The following is a 16,619-nucleotide window of genomic DNA, read 5'->3' on the forward strand; positions in this document are numbered from 1 at the left end:
AACACAGAACAATACAATACAGTACAAGCTGTTCGGCCCACAATGTTGAGCTGACTCTTTAACCTACTCCAAGATCAATCTAACAACTCTTTCCTGCATAGCCCTTCATTTATTTGTTTCATCCATGTGTATCTAAGAGTCTCTTATATGTCCCTAATATATCTGTCTCTACCATTACCCCTGGCAGCATGTCCCATTCACTTATCACTCTGTGTAAAAAACCTGCTTCAAATTTCCCTCTGATACTTTCCTCCTAACACCTTAAATTTATGCCCCTTTGTGTTAGCCATATTTGATGCTACTATATCACTGGGAACAGCAGAAAAACCCGATGGCAAGATAAAACATAAAGCAAGGCAAAAAGCCCTAAGGCTATTATTTGGAAATAGAAAAGATTTTTAATCTTTTGGACGGAAGTGAATAAGTCTGATTGTTACTTCTTACCAACAATCCGACTATATTGTGGAACTGTCTCCAGAAATGAAATGAGGTCAAATTGATTGGAAAACCAGAAAAATCAGGCTGATGCAAGCAAAACACTTCTGTTTTGTTACAGTTTTAAATCACAGAATTCATTTGTTTTGGAGTCTTCAGCCAAGTTTTAGGTTCTGTTCATAATGTTTTTCTCAACACAACAAGACACAATATGGATCCTTAAGTGAGAAAATGGCAGTCACCACATATTCTGCCAGGATTAATGCAGTTCCTAATATTGAGCAGTAAAGTTCACAATGTGCCTTGAGCTCATGCTCAATAGTTTTAAATAGCAATTATTACATGTCTGATGACATCACTTTCCACATGGCAACTGTTTAAATCCCAAATGGGAGACACAAGAAGGCATTGTTCTTCCACCCCAGTTTTACCAACAGTCCCAGGGGCACCATATTGTAGTTGCAATGCTTGCTCTGTAATATCACAATTTAAAGGGACAACTCATAATTTCTGAGGTTGCTACTCAAAACTCTGAAGAAGCTCTTCTCAGAAGCAAGCATCCACCACTTTCACTATGCATTATCCAAGTCTACACCACACTTGCTTGTGGGGGCTCAGATGACCCTACACTTGTTCGAGGAGCCCATTTAAGGGTGTTAATCTCAATGTTTAGTTGCTGGAGAGAAAGACCATAAGACATAGGAGAAGAATTAGACCATTTAGCTCATCAATCATGGCTGATCCTTTTTTTCCCCCTCCTTAACCCTATTCTCTGGCCTTCTCCCTGTAACCTTTGATGCCATGTCCAATCAAGAACCTATCAAGCTGTGCCTTCTATACACCCAATGACCTGGCCTCCACAGCTGCCTGCGGTAACAAATTGCACAAGTTCACCACCCTCTGGTTAAAGAAATTTCACTGTATCTCTGTTTGAAATGGACACCCCTATCCTGAGGCTGTGCCTTCTTGTCCTAGATTACCCCACCACTGGAAACATCCTTTCCACATCTACTCTGTCTTGGCCTTACAATATTCAAAAGGTTTATAAGGTGATTTTATTTTATGTGCATATTTAACCCTTGAGACAGTAACATTGGAGACAATGGTAAAAAATAATCTTAATAATGGCTACAAGATTACATTCGCTTATGACAAATGGCAGGGATCAGGAACTTTAATTTATGTGGTCTTGACATTTAAATTTTGACTTGAAGTATCTGGTTTTAAATCAGTCAAATTTTAAAAATGTTTTGCCTTAATGCAACTACAGATAAATAAAATGAATGTCGAAACTAGATTACAGATTGTCATAGTGCGTAACACATGACTGTTCTTTGTACATGTTTCCCAGAGAAGTTCCACACATCACCCATTTCTGCTGCTGCCAGTAAGGAGTTTGTACGTTCTCCCCATGACTACGTGGGCTTCCTCTGGGCTCTCCGGTTTCCTCTCACAGTCCAAAGACATACCAGTTGGTAGGTTAATTGGTCATTGTAAATTGTCCCATGATTAGGCTGGGATTAAATCGGGAGATATCTGGGTGGTGTGGCTCGAGGGCTAGAAGGGGCTATTCCACTATTATTTATGTCAATAAATAAATAAATCAGGAACTTTGACAGGGCACTTCCAGGCATAGTTCCTTCATAATTCTGATGTAATTCCTCACTATTTTTGCACATACAATGATATCATTAAGATGAATTGTAAGTATTAAAAATTTAATGACATAAACTGGATTATAATTTACAATTTATAACCTGTGCTATTGTCAACAAGGAACATCTCATAAGAGAGTAGCAAAACCTGTGTGATTGCAAACATTCTCATCCTTTAGAATATTGTTTATATATTTTTAAAATTATCCATGACCTTTTTATTTCTATAGAGCCTCATTGCCAGCAGCCCACAGACCAAATCTACTGTGCAATTCTCAGAGATCAATCAATCTGTGATCTGATCCTGTTATGATCTTTCGCTTGGCTAGATCTTTGCTTGGTGGTGTGGATCCTCCTCAAGGGGGCTGATATGACCTTATCCCATTCTAATTCTGTTTTGCTTCATTCCCCCTGATCAAATAGTGTTGAAATATGAAAGGAGGACTACAGTTCTTGTCAAGCGTGATATGCTTTTGCAAAAGGATATGTGAAGCTGATCTGTCTGGAAGGGAACTTTGATAAATTCCAATCACAATTCTGGTTGTAGCTGAACTAACCAATCTGCTTGTGTTCTTATAAATAAATACTTTGATTATGATCATTTAGGTTTTGCCTGTGAAGTAATTTGTAACAAGATTAATAACTTGAGACTAAACTACATGGATTGATTTGTCCATGCTCCTGAGTTTCGGGAGCGATGTGCAACAACACTACTTTCTGATTGCTTCTGGTTGATGTTAGTGAGGAAAAGATCAGACAATCCATAATTCCAGAAGTGCATGTAGTTTTGTAGCTATTATTAAGCAAACCATTTTTGTTTACAATTAACCCCAATCTGATTTTCTCAAGGTGTCATTGAAAATCATACGATCCACTTCACGAAAACTCTATACCATTCTTTATATTTTGACAGAAAACCTTTAATATCTCTTATGTATCTACCAAATTATAGTATTGGGAGAGACATATGCTGAAATATAGGCCTAGATTATGTAGAAAATGCTGTTCCAGTTTCCACTGGGTGTGTGGAAAATTTGCACTACTCATACTCCTTCACATTGGTTTGACTTTGGAATAAAAGCATTTATACTTATATCTAATTCTATTTCTGTGAAGCACAGTTGGGATATTTTACTAGCTTACAGATGTTACATAAAGGTAAGATGTTATTGTACATGTTTGAATCTTACTGAAGTCACTAGAGGAATAATGTTACCACATAACTCGGAATGATAATTACCTCAAAGAAACAAATACTGCTAGTAAGAACATACTTCATTCAATCCTTTGGCACAGCAGTTTACCAGTAGGTTTACTAATGTTCTGCAGAACGTATATTAAAGACTTACCTCAAACTTCACCAAGTCCACATAAAGAGCATGTTCGGACACCAAAGGAATGGGAGTGGATTTTTTCAATGCTCCATATACTACCATTTCCAAGTCAATCCTATTCACCAAGCTCTCTTTGCTATTGAGTCTTGATAGACAGATTCTCCATTTACCACCTGCATTGAGAGTAGTCCCACACACAAGGTTTCAATGTTGGTTCAATTTTCCAAAATAATATTATAATTACAATGGCATTTAATGTACCTGATTTAAGTTGTTGCCAGTTTGGAACTTCTTGGTAACTTCTGTTTAACTGAAAGTCTAAATAATTGAGAATAATTGGTTAAAATTTTCTTTCACTGAATAATTTCATCATCAATTCATAATGTTTCACATATCCTTTTACATTTAGGTCTGCCTTTTTTGTAAATGCAGGTAACAGCAGTATATTGTTGTTTTAATTCCCTTCGATGGATATGGGTGTGGTTGGCATAATTTACTCCCTATTCCTAAATACTCTTGCGAATATCATAGAGTTACAGAGTCATAGAGAAGTTCAGCACAGAAACAGGCCCTTTGGCCCATCTAGTCCATGCCGAGCTATTTAAAATGCCCATTTCTATCGACCTGCACCAAGACCGTAGCCCTCCATACCCCTACAATCCATGTTCCTATCCAAACTTCTCTTAAGTGTTGAAATTGAGCTCACATGCACGACTTGCACTGGCAGCTCATTTCACCCTCTCACGACCTTCTGAGTGAAAAAGTTTCTCCTCATGTTCCCCTTAAACTTTTCATCTTTCACCCTTAACATATGACCTCTAGTTGTAGTCCCACCCAACCTCAGTGGAAAAAGCCTGCTTGCATTTACTCTATCTATATCCCTCATAATTTTGTATTTCACTATCAAATCTCCTACCAATCTTCTACGTCCCAAGGAATAAATCATGGTGAGACACCTTCTAAACGCAGTGATAGTCTCTAATTCCACCATTCCTCTGATCGCGTATGGTGAATCAAAGACTATCACTATCTTTAATAGATATTTACATGTGGGCATTGCTTGGTAATATAGGTCTTAAATTATTCCAATTTCCAATGGTCATGTTCATCTAGTCTGCAGCATCAGGGGTTAGAATGTTTAATGGTAGAAAAACACACTTTTCCCGAATTCATAGTTTTTTTCCATTTTAAGGTCGTTTCAGCTTATAAAATCAAATAGAAAATCAGAAATGATTTTTAGGAAACACAACATGGCTATTTCCCAAACCTGTAACTGGTAGGACTAATGTTGATGTTTTGCTTGTATCCTTTGGGGTGTGCAGCCATTCTGCAGCAGTAAATACAGCTTCTTTCACAGCATACTTTCCTTCCCTGACAATGATGTCCTCCAGATAGAAGTCAGAACCTTTCTCCAACTGAATGGTTAGAGTCTGAAGCTCTCCAACATCGACTGCCTCGGTTATCAACATATAGATCTACAAGATTCAATATCAGCTTAGAAAAAGAAACAATTAAATCTTGCAAACAGGCAAGGTATTAAGTTCATAGGACAAATATTCACTATTGACCCCACAGTCACATCATGACAGTAATCACCTTGACTAGAAATGGATGCCTTATCTTACTGCATTAACCATTTTGGATGAACAACAGCAAGCTCTCCAGTGATGCATTGATGGACATCAAACAAGGACACGCCCCATTAGTTTTTCTGATTGTTAACAGCTTGATAGTTTTAATACATTTCTAAATGTGTCTCATTAATGTTTTAAAACTATCCAGAATTAAGTGAGTAAAAACTTAAAGATTAAAAAGCAAAGCAAGTTGAACCAAATACACATAAATGATTAAAGAAAACACATATCTCAAAACTAAAACAAAAAAAACACTTGTGCACCTTCGTCTTGTGCAGTGACCTGTGTACAATCCTGATCTTGGGTGCTGTCTGTCTGGAGTTTGCATGTTCTTCCTGTGACCATATGGGTTTCCTTCAGTTGTTTTGATTTCCTCTCACATCCTAAAGGCATGGGTTGGAGGGTTAACGGCAAATGTAAGTTGCTCCTAGAGAAGGTTGGTGGTAGTTCATGCACATGTGAAAGAGTGTAAGTGGAAATGAGATTGCAGAGTTTGCCTTCAGAGTTGACATAAAATGGGTGGCACACTGATGCAAACGTTTGTGGTGTTGCAACTCTGCTGCATCTACCTGCATTTGATCCTGACACTGTATTATGTTTCGGTGACCTGAGACCAGGTCTTGGCCTGAAACACTATCAAACATGCTGGTTGGTAGGTTAACTGGCCACCATAAATTGTCTCTGGTATCAGTGAGTGACAGAAAAATAAGTAGGGAGAGTTTTCCTGTCATTTACCTACACTAGGGAGATAATTGGGGGAGTGGAATGAATGGAATAGTTCTTAAATTACTCATAGGCTTGAAGGGCTGAATACCATCCTATGTTGTCAGGAAGTATGAAATAATTATAAAACTATAATATATAAAATAACTCATTCACTTTTACATTCTTGGAATTGGATTATTGTTGTTACATATGCCAACGTGCTGTGAAAAACTTATCTTGCACACTGTTCATACAGATCAATTCATTATACTCAGCACTGAGATATACAGGAGTCGGTGAGACCCCAATGTAGATTGGGAGACCACTTCAACAAGCACCTGTGCTCAGTCTGCCAGGAGAAGTGGGATATCCTGGTGGCTGCCCATTTCAATTCCACCTCCTATTTCCATTCCGACATGTCAGTCATTGGCCTTCTCTACTGCTGCAGTGAGGCCACACTCAAGTTGGAGTTGCAACGCCTTATATTCTGCCTGGGTAGCCTCCAACCTGATGGCATGAACTTCGATTTCTCCAACTTCCAGTAATTGCTTCCTCCCCCACCCCCACTTCACCATTCCCCAATTACATTTACTTCTCTCGCCTTATCTGCTTACCTTCCCATCACCTCCCTCTGGTGCTCCTCCCTCTTCCCTTTATTCCATGGCCTTTGTCTTCTCCTATCAGATTCCCCCTTCTTCAGCTCTTTATCTCTTTCACCAATTGACTTCCCAGCTCTTTACCCCTTCCCCCTCCCATTTTCACCTGTCATCTACTACCTTGTGCTTCTTCCATCCCTCCCTCCACCTCTCACACTGACTTCTCATCTCTTTTTACCAGTCCTGATGAAGGTTCTTGGACCGAAAGGTCAACTGTTTACTTTTTTTCATAGATGTTGCCTGGCCTGCTGAGTTCCTCCAGCATTTTGTGTTTATTACATTGAGCTGATTGCAGACTTCAGGAAAGGTAAGACGAGGGAATACAAACCAATCAGCATAGCGGGATCAGAAGTGGAAAGAGTGAGCAGTCTTATGTTCCTGGGTGTCAAGATCTCTGAAGACCTACCCTGGTCCCGACATATTGATGCAGCTATAAAGAAGGCAAGACAGTAGCTACATTTCATAAGGATATGGAGGAGATTTGATTAGTCACCTAAAACACTCGAAAACATCTACAGATGGACCATGGAGTGCATTTCACAGGCAGCATCAATGTCTGGTATTGGGGGTGGGGTTGGGAAGGGCTACTGCACAGGATCAAAGTAAGCTGCAGAAAACTCTAAAATTAGTCAGCTCCATCACGGGTATTAGTCTCCATAGTATCCAAGACACCTTCAAGGAGTGGGCCTCAGAAAGACAGAGTGAATCGCTATGGACCCCCACCACCCAGGACATGCCCTCTTTTCATTGTTACCATCAGGAAGGAGGTACAGAAGCCTGAAAGCACACACTCAGTGATTCAGGAACAGCTTCTTCCCCTCTGCCATCCAATTCCTAAATGGACATGGAAACCGGGAACACTACCTCACCACCCTTTTAAAATTTCTGTTTTTGCACTACTTATTTTAATTTAACTATATATATATATATATATATATACACACACACACATATATATATATATTTACTGTAATTCAGTGTTTTTCTACATTTATCATGCATTCCATGATACAAAATTTACAAATTTCAGACATATGCCAGTGATAGTAAACCAGACTCTGATTCTAAATTACCTCCCATTCAAGCTAAGTGCCAAGAGGTATCAAAGTGGAGGCAAAGGGTGTGTGAAGGAGAGTAAGTTGACAAGGTGCAGAGAAATAAGGAGGGAGTGGAACTAATCGGGTTGCACTGCTGGGAGCGGGTGGGCTAAATTGGCTCCCTCTGTGCTGCAATAAGTCAACAAAGATTCTGCTCTATGCTGCACAATTTCACTGTCAAGATGACACAGTCTATTGCTCCAGTTAAATAGCCAGTAGCTGGACGGGAAGGAGGAGATTAAAATAGAAGGGAGGCTGTAACCTGGACAGCTTTGTGTGAACAACCCATTGACAATAAAACCAGTTTATTCTATCTTGGTTTTCTATTAGACATCAGCCATATTTTGCCTGTCATGTTGGATCTCACCATGCCATATAACTGCTAAGAAAAAAAAAACAAAAAAGACTAACCCTATTACTTTTATAAATCATGCATTATGATTTTTTTAATTAAAAAATTTTAAAACAAGGCCTCCATGTGTCTTTACCTCTCCCCATATCTCCTAGTTGTGCTACCCCACTGCCTGCATACAACTGGTGCTCAGCAGCTAATATTCAGCACAGAAGATCCCTGATGGCTTTGGGCAGGAGTCCTGAGCAACCCCGGGCTCGGAGAGCCGGCTTTGTACTGCGCTCATTTGGTAATGGATGCTAATGATTTGTGATGCTTGGCAGCAATTCAGTCACAAGAGAACTAGTGGGAGGGATATGTGGGGGAGGTCAGAAGGATAGGGAGGTGGATAGATGGGAAACAAGGTGATGGAAACTGGTGGGAACAGGAAAGGAAACAAAAAGGGCAGGAGTGAGGAGGGATAGAGGGGAGTAGTTACTGGAAGTCAGAGAATTCCATCTTACTATTTCTTCTTTCTGTTAGTCCTGACGAAGGGTCTCGGCCTGAAACGTCGATTGTACCTCTTCCTACAGCTGCTGCCTGGCCTGCTGCGTTCACCAGCAATTTTTATGTGTGTTGCTTGATATTCCAGCATCTGCAGATTTCTTCGTGTTTGTGTTAATTATAAGTGCTGACTGATTGTAGCTGATAATAGGTAGGCAACAGGGTTGGGTGTATCAGCTATGTGCAAGGCTGTTGTTTATTGGATGGATGTGGAAATTAAATATATACCGTATTTGCTGACCTTGACCACTTGTCTGAGGTTGAGGAACTTCTTGGAGCACTGAATCCAGATTCTCCATGTGCAACCTCTGAGAATGACTTTTGTAGTTACTTCCTCATATTGTCTTCACAGTGTTTGTCAGGAGGATCTCCAGACTGCACGCAGATAGATCACATCTCTCCTTTCTACCTACTGCAGTAGAGCCTGCGCATCATGTTTACAATATTCTGGATTAATTTTGGCATTTCTCTTTTAAAAATCCAGGCTGGCTTTTTAAAATTTGTCAGCCATCTTTAAGTGATGCTACTACTCATGATATTGGGGTGAGGTGTAGCTAAAAGTAGGATTATCACCGGAGAAGCTGTAACAACGGAATTAAGCAAACAATTCAAGATTTGCAGTATTCTGCGAGTGGAAATAATCACACATCAATATCCTTGTACTTGTTTTTAAGGATCTTACAAGTTTTCCACCACAGTCTTAATAAAACTAAGATGGACAGTTATATCATCTTTTTCTTTTCGCTGATTACCAACGTGTTCCCGCGCAAATGATTGGAAGGTAGATACATCTGCTTTTCCAATAACACTACATTTCAGAAGCCAAAGAAACAGCTACTTGTATTGTTATAAAATGGAGATAGTACAGTATGGAATATTATTAAAGCTGTTATTCCGCTAATAGTTTCTCTTTCCTTATTTTTGCTACACTTCTTTTTTGTGTGGAATACTTTTACATAGTTTCGATTTTTTTAAAAAAATGAAGTCACAATAAATATAGGGACAGAATATCCCATTGATAAACACTAACTCCCTGGCCATATATCAAGGGTACAGACAAAATCTCCACATTTCCTCAATTCCCCAGTGACAATTCCAGTATTTCCCAAAATGACATAGGCTATACATATGTATACTCTCAAACATACTTAGGAGAATTGAAATGAAGTTCACTCAGTGCATTCTTCATCTTTAAAGCTACAGCAAAACTGGATGATACAAATGCTGTGCATTTCTGGTGTATAGTTAACATTATTTGTGAAAGAGTATTTAACATTTAAATCTTTCTCACTGATATGCAGCTAATTTGTTTGCCTGAAGTTATATTTCAGATTGAATTTATCTGCAGCAGTGATTTCTGTCCCACTCACAGACAGCCTCATGAATACAGTGGGAATCTTTCTAAGGCTGACTTGGCTATGCATGCATTTGATTTTGTGACATACCGTCCCTTTGGAAGGGTTTGTAAGCTCTGCACCAGTGATGTGAAATTTAGAAGTCTAACTACATTTTTTTTGCTTCTTTGTGCTAAATGAGTGCTGTAGTTTCAGCCTGGAAACTAGTGAATACTAATTACTAAATTTATCCAGCACCTTATCAAATATGTGTTTGTCCTTCTGCTGAGAAAAGGAATAAAATAATACTGCAAGCTCTGAATTTTCCTAAACATGAGAAGTATAGGTCATTAATTTTTCACAGAAGATTGCTGTTTAACTCAAAAGGATTGTTGGGCCACTGAGTTCAATCTTATTCTGAAACCCTAGGAGAGATTTGCTGTATTGGTCCTTCGGTTGCATGTTGAATTCTTTGAATTAAAAATCCAACCATGTTTACCCAAGAGGATAATGGTACATATAACTTTGAGCAGACTAATAAAGACATGTTTCTAGCATCAATACATACTTCCGCTTTACATGGTAACTCAATTCCTGAATCTCCAATGGGTGGATTGCTCAAGACCTGGTTTTATTCTGTCTATCAGTATATAGTGAAAATTAAAATCTTATTATATCACCATAATGCATAAGCTTCCTTACTGCTCGATCTTTATTTACTGGCTCTGTGCTGAGCTTCCTTTTACCAGTGTCTCCAAAAGTTCCTTGTAACGTGATGTACACATCAGATCCTGTTTCTAATTGATTGGATGATCCACAAGTTACGACAAATGTATATTCCTTTACTGCAAAATAGAATGCTTTCAATAACGGACATCTTATTCAACAGATTCATAATGTATAATATGAAAATGCAATTATTTCACTCTTTCCTTTCAACGGATATTATGCATGTTTCAAAAAATGTTACATCAGGAATGACCAAAATAAGTCTTACCGACAGCTCTTGACCTGTGAAATAACTCCTAAGCTTGGGGGTTTTTTAAATCCCTCTTGAGGCTCACAGCATTATGCATAGTGGAATTTCCTCAGTGGTTTTGTGCCATGGTAGAGATTGCAGAGAAAGTGAACTGTGAAGCAGATTACAGCGATCATAGGAAAAACTGTATAACCATCAAGCCCTTGAGACTAGAAAAGAAGGAGTCAGAAAGAGCTTTGACAATGGGTGAATAAAGGATTGAAACTACGGATGGTATGAATTAAAAAGACAATTGATATGTTGTTGAGGAGTTGCTAGTTTAATGGTGTCAAAAAGAGTATAGATCTAGGGGGGAGGGTCAGAGAGATGACTGGAGCAATGGAATTAGGTATATAATCAAGGGTGTGGGGTCCTAAGAAAATCAGCAGTGAGGTGAAAGATGTTGAATTGGAGTGCTGTTGCCAAAGAAGAAGATTTAAAGAAGACACCCACTGTACATTGATTTGTTAACCTTCAGGCAGCAGGCAATGTCAGACCCTCTAGGTAATACAGAAGCAGGCTTCAGTTCCCACTTGTCATCAGCTTCAGTGTCTGAAGATGAAAGAAACTTGCAACATCAAATGTCTCTTGATGTCACCACATCTGTTTAGTGACCATTTTCTATTGCCTTATTATCTGACTGGAAGTGCTTGAAGGATTTGTGCCTGTGTTTTCCTACCCCACCCCACCAGAAACTGCCTTGCAAGCTCAAATCTTTGTATACCCCGAGTTTACTTATTTGGCTAGTGATGTCAGCAAAAGAATTGCTAACCTGTGAGAAATCTGGTGCTGCTTTTGATTACAGGGAGTTCCACCACCATACAACCTTCAAATTGTGATAAGCTGCGTAGGAACCAAAATTCTAAGACCTCTTCAGTGTCGTGGTGTCGAAGCTCAACCTAAGAGGATGAAGCAAATATGATGATGCTACAAGCTAATTTTACTGGACTGACTGAAATAATATCTAACCCAAAAAATGTGAAGAAAAGAAAATAATGAATATTGCCGAGAAGCATTAGCAATTGCAAGCATTAAGGATTTATAATTGACTATTGGTCACCAGAAACATCTGTACACATTACCTTCCGACAATGCCAAATATCTTCAGTCATGGATTCCTCTCTCTCGAGTCTTACTTTAGTGATAGCTCCTAATTGCCCTGGTATATTTAATGAGGTCTGGTGAGTATCACCTTCTTTCAAAGACCCTTTCTTAAGGATTATGGGAGAAGCTAGGCCATTCTCGCAGCAGACTGTTAGTGTTACTTCTACATCTGTGCCGCTGTTTGGCAGGTCACTGGTGACCACAAAGACATCCCAGCTCCCTAATAAACAGAAATGTTGATGTGGTTAATCAACGGATTACCGCAAGCACAACCACAAGATATATTGTATCTATTATTTTTCTGATTCTAAACAAATAGCAATTTTCACTATCTATATCAAATCAGCTTTTTTCTCTTAACCAATTAAAATTTTTATTTATTTGATGCATCCAGGATATGTTTGCAAGAATGAACTTTCCCAAGAATATGAATATTTAAATTAAAGCAATAAACTGCTCTTTATAAGTCAACTAATTTGATCAACCCAGCATTTTGAGAAGGAAAGCAGCTTATTTTTATATTAATTACTTGAATCGGTGAGACAAGGGGTTATTCACTTACAACACTAGCTTAGTTGTGGCAGAAAAGATACTACTAACTTTTATACCAGAATTTGTGAATTGTCCATATGTTTCATCTGGGAATTCTGTGGCTTAATACTTTAGAAAACATTGCTAAATTAATGATATTGAACTACACTTGACACTGGATTTAAAGGGAGAGATCAGTTAGACAGTCTACCTCTGAATTTGTCAATCAGTGAGAAAATATGTGACCAAAAAATAAAGCCATGTAGAGACTAAATCATTGGACTTATCTGACCACACCATAAGACGTAGGAGTACAATTAGGCTATTTGGCCCATCGTGTCTGCGCCGCCATTCCATCATGGCTGATTTATTATCCTTCTCAACTTCCTTCTCCTGCCTTCTCCCTGCAACCTTTGACTCCCTTAATAATCAGTAACCTATCAACCTCTACTTTAAATTAAAGCATCTGGTTATTTCTGGTTAATTTCAATTAACTTCCAGTTAGGATGGTGCTACTGAATGTGTGTGACAGCTTTCCAGTAGTCAAAAAAGCTAAGGAATATACCCAATGACTCGGCATCCACAACTGTCTGTGGCAATGAATTCCACGGATTTACCACTCTCTGGCTAAAGAAACCCTGCCTCATCACGGTCCCAGTATTCTGAGGCTGTTCCCTCTGGTCCTATTCTCCCCACTCTATCTTCTTCTTCTGCCTTTCAACTCACTAGTGAGCATAGGCCATCAACAACCTCTTTCAGATCAACCTGTCTTGTGCATGTCTCTCCAGCTGTGACCATGTCAGTCCCACTCTCCTGGCGTCGGTTAACACTTCCCTCCTCCATGTGGACTTGGGCCTACCTCGATTTTGCTTGCCCTGAGGACTCCATATGAGAGCTTGTCTGGTGATACTATTTGGGGGCTTCCTCAACATGTGTCCTATCCAGCACCACTTCCTTCTCTTGATCTCTGCCTCAATTGGTGTCTGGTTGGTCCTTTGCCATAATTCTGTACTGTTCACATAATCTGTCCATGTTAGCCCCAAAATCTGAAGCAAGCATTTGTTGATGAAGATCTGGATTTTTCTGATTACTTCTGATGTCAGTCTCCAAGTCTCAGAGCCATATAGGAGGACAGATTTGACATTTGAGTTGAATATTCTCATTTTGGTTCTTAACCCTAGCTCTTTTGCCATCCAAACTGGACGTAATATTATGAAGGCTCCTCCGGCTTTTTGGATCCTGGTCTTTACATCCTCATCTGTACCTCTTTCCTTGTTGACAATGCTTCCCAGATAGACAAATGACTCAACTTCTTCTAGAAGAGCATTTCTCAGGATAACTATGTTGTTTCCTGCATTTACTTTTAGTAATTTTGTTTTTCCTACATGGATGGATAGCCCTATTTTCTGAGATGTGGAGTCTAGACGATCTGTTTTCTCTTGCATCTGGGCATGGCTGTGTGACAGTAGTGCCAAGTCATCAGCAAAGAAAGTATCTGACAACTGATCTATATGGATTACTCTGCATTCCATATCTTCATAGATCTTCTTTACCAAGTTAGTTTACTTCTCTGGAATCCAAAAATGCCTCATTAGTTTCCACAATGTACAGAGGAGAGTTAGCAAGATGCTGCCTGGTTTAGAGAGTATGCATTATGATCAGAGATTAAGGGAGCTAGGGCTTTGCTCTTTGGAGAGAAGGAGGATGAGAGGAGACATGATAGAGGTGTACAAGATAATACGAGGAATAGATAAAGTGGATAGCCAGCGCCTCTTCCCCAGGGCACCACTGCTCAATACAAGAGGACATGGCTTTAAGGTAAGGGGTGGGAAGTTCAAGGGGGATATTAGAGGAAGGTTTTTTACTCAGAGAGTGGTTGGTGCGTGGAATGCACTGCCTGAGTCAGTGGTGGAGGCAGATACACTAGTGAATTTTAAGAGACTACTAGACAGGTATATGGAGGAATTTAAGGTGGGGGGGTTATATGGAAGGCAGGGTTTGAGGGTCGGCACAACATTGTGGGCCAAAGGGCCTGTACTGTGCTGCACTTTTCTATGTTCTATTGTCTCCCTGTCCAGGCTGTCAAATGCTTTTTCATAATCTACAAAATTAATGTACAGTGATGTGTTCCATTCTAGCGACTGTTCAGTGATAATCCCAAGAGTTGTAATCTGATCAGTGCAAGAACTGTTCTGTCGAAATCCTGCTTGCTCATCTCTAAGCTTCTCATCCACTACATTTTTCAATCTCTCTAAAATGACTCAGAACTTTTCCTGGCACTGAAAGCAACATTATCCCTTTGCAGTTTTTGCATTCCTGGAGATCTCCTTTCTTAGAGATCTTAACTAGATGTCCTGTTCTCCAGTGCTTGGGTACTTTTTCTGCTTCCCAAACCTTTTTTATGATGTTATGCATCATTTCAATAGATGTGTCTATACTGCTCTTGAGTGCCTCTGGAGGTATACCATCAAGTCCTGCAGCTTTACCATCCTTTAGAAGCTTGATTGCCATTCTGATCTCCTCTTTGGCAGGAGTGCCACTGTCTATCTCTAGGTCGTTCTCTGCTTGTGGGATGACAGGTGGTTCTGGTGGTGATGGTCTGTTTAGAAGCTGTTTAAAGTGTTCGGCCCACTTTTTGGTCTGGTCCTCAACTCCTGTCAGAACTTATCCTTCTTTATCCTTAATTGGTCTTTCCACTGGTTGAAATTTGCCAGAGAGTTTCTTGGTTGTGTCGTACAGTCTTTTCATGTTCCCTTTTGATGCTTCCTGCTCTGCTTCTTTTGCTAGGTCTTCAATATAGTTACTTCTGTCCATTCTGATGCTCCCTTTCACTTTCTTTTTGCTTCTGCACAGTTTTTCTGTGCAACAGTCTTTAATGCTCTTGCTTTGCTTTTGTTAAGTGCATCCTTTTTTGCTTTTCTTTGCTCTATTTTTCTGAGTGTTTCAGCAGAAATACATGGTTTGTGTTGGCGGTCCTTCTTCACATGTACCGGTCCAGACATCTTTGGCTTGTTCCCAGATCCCCTCCACACTTGATTCTTCACTTAGGTTCTCCATAGCTTGAAATCTGTTCTGCAATACTTAGTTGAATTGTTGTCTTTTCCCCCTGGTCCTTCATAAATTGTGTTGCATAGCTTTTCATTTTGCTTGTTGCAGCATAGTTCCTTTTAAGTTTGAGCTGAAGCTTACCAATAACAAGATGATGATCTGATGCCACGCCCGCACCACTAAGGACTCTGACATCCTGCATGGATCTTCTGAACTTCTTACTAATACAGATATGGCTGATCTGGTTTCCTGTTCGATGATGTGGTGAAATCCATGTTGCCTTGTGGATCTGCTTGTAAGGGAATATGCTGCCACCGGTTACCATTTTGTTGAATGCACAGAAGTCTACAAATAGCTCTCCGTTTTCACTTTTGTCTCCAAGTCTATGCTGCCCCATTATTTCTTCAAATCCTGTGTTGTCATTTCCAATTTTAGCATTAGAATCTCCCATGAGGATGGTGATGTCTCTTCTTTTCAGCTTCTCCAGGAGTACTTGCAGTCTGTTTTAGAAATCTTCCTTGACAATGGTATCCTTGTCAATTGTAGGGGCATAGGGTAACACAATGTTTAGCTTTATTCTCCTATTATTGGTGCAGAAGGATGCAGACATGATCCTGGGTCCTGATGTTTCCCAAGCCAAAAGTGATCCCTTTGCTTGCTTTGATAACATTAATCCTACTCCCTCAGTGTGTGGTGCATCCTCTTCCATGTGTCCTGAATAGATGATAGTTTCCCCTGAAGTGAGTTGTACTTGCCCTGAATTTGTCCATCTATTTTCACAGAGTCCCAAAATATCTAATTTATTGTTTTGAAATTCTTTTGCCACTTGTAGGGTTTTCCCAGCTTCATACATGGTCCTCACATTCCAGATGCCAATTCTAGAGGTCTTCTTGGTTGACAGTAGGTTTCTCGGTGAAGGAGCTTCCTTTCGGCTTTCATTTCTCCACGTCATACAGCTCTCCAGAAGAGGCCCTACCTCTCCCAAGACTAGCTGGCTTGGTTTTGATGCTGCTGATGTTTCTGTAGCAATAACTACTTTTACAGGATAGGGCTGCTAACCCTATGCCCAACCCTCCTTAGTCGCCTTTTACGACATGCGTACCAGGGTACAGCGGTTCTATTCTTTTGAAGGACCTCGAAACCGCACGGGTCCCCACTCTATCTAGGCTTTCA

General features: G+C 39.7%; 1 pseudogene; it reads right to left on the minus strand.

Annotated features, from left to right (window-relative positions):
- Positions 1 to 16,398, minus strand: part of LOC140187901 (uncharacterized) — a 54,167-nt pseudogene extending 37,769 nt beyond the window's left edge.
- Between the last annotated feature and the right edge of the window lie 221 nt (positions 16,399 to 16,619).

Source organism: Mobula birostris, chromosome 1 (assembly GCF_030028105.1).
Source record: "Mobula birostris isolate sMobBir1 chromosome 1, sMobBir1.hap1, whole genome shotgun sequence".
Taxonomy (NCBI): Eukaryota; Metazoa; Chordata; class Chondrichthyes; order Myliobatiformes; family Myliobatidae; genus Mobula; species Mobula birostris.